Source organism: Rhincodon typus, chromosome 23 (genome assembly GCF_021869965.1).
Source record: "Rhincodon typus isolate 14 chromosome 23, sRhiTyp1.1, whole genome shotgun sequence".
Taxonomy (NCBI): domain Eukaryota; kingdom Metazoa; phylum Chordata; class Chondrichthyes; order Orectolobiformes; family Rhincodontidae; genus Rhincodon; species Rhincodon typus.
In genome coordinates, this window is record NC_063354.1 from 408,843 (window position 1) to 409,566 (window position 724).

General features: G+C 55.8%; 1 protein-coding gene across 1 annotated transcript in view; it reads right to left on the reverse strand.

Annotated features, from left to right (window-relative positions):
• Positions 1 to 724, reverse strand: part of LOC109924278 (rab11 family-interacting protein 4-like) — a 22,228-nt gene that overhangs the window by 3,027 nt on the left and 18,477 nt on the right. The gene's annotated exons all lie outside the window — the stretch shown is intronic.

Genomic DNA, 724 nt, shown 5'->3' on the forward strand with positions numbered 1-724 from the left:
GGAGGCCACTTCTTGAATTTGGTGCAGTTTTGTTGTCCACCTTTAGGGGAGGATGGCATCACACTGGAGGTAATGCTGTGGCTGGGGTGGGGCTCACGAGACTGGTCCCTGGGAGAACAGGGCTGTCCTGTGCTCAGACAGTGAGTAAGCTGGGACTGTTCTCTCTGGAGTACAGAGGGATGACGGAGGAGAGATGTATGGAATCGGGAAGGAGCTGAGAGACAGGGGTGGGGGTGGGGACATAGCAGAGTGTCGGGAGAAGAGGCTGATCATTTTGGACAGAGACAAGGAGAAAGGTCTTCTCTCAGATGGGTATGAATTTTGGGAATTCTGTCCTGCAGGGAGATATTGATACTCTGTCGGTGAATGTAGTTTAAGCTGGGATCAACTGATTGTTGGTCTCTTGGTGCTGGGTGGATTTAAGGAGACGGGGCAAAGGTGCTGGTGAAGCCAGTGGATGGGCCGAGTGGTCTAATCCTGCTCTGGTTCCTTGTGTCTCTGTGACTGACAGGATCCTCACAGCCAGCGCAACCCCACCTCACCATCACCCCACCCCCCCACCATTCCCCCCAACAAGCCCCCACTCCCACCCCACTCCCCCAAAAAGTTCCCAGCATCACCTCATCCCCAACAAATCCCCAACTCCACACCAGGCCCAGAAACCCTCCCCACCCCCCAACAAACCCCCAACCCCCACACCAGGCCCAGAAACACCCTCCCCATG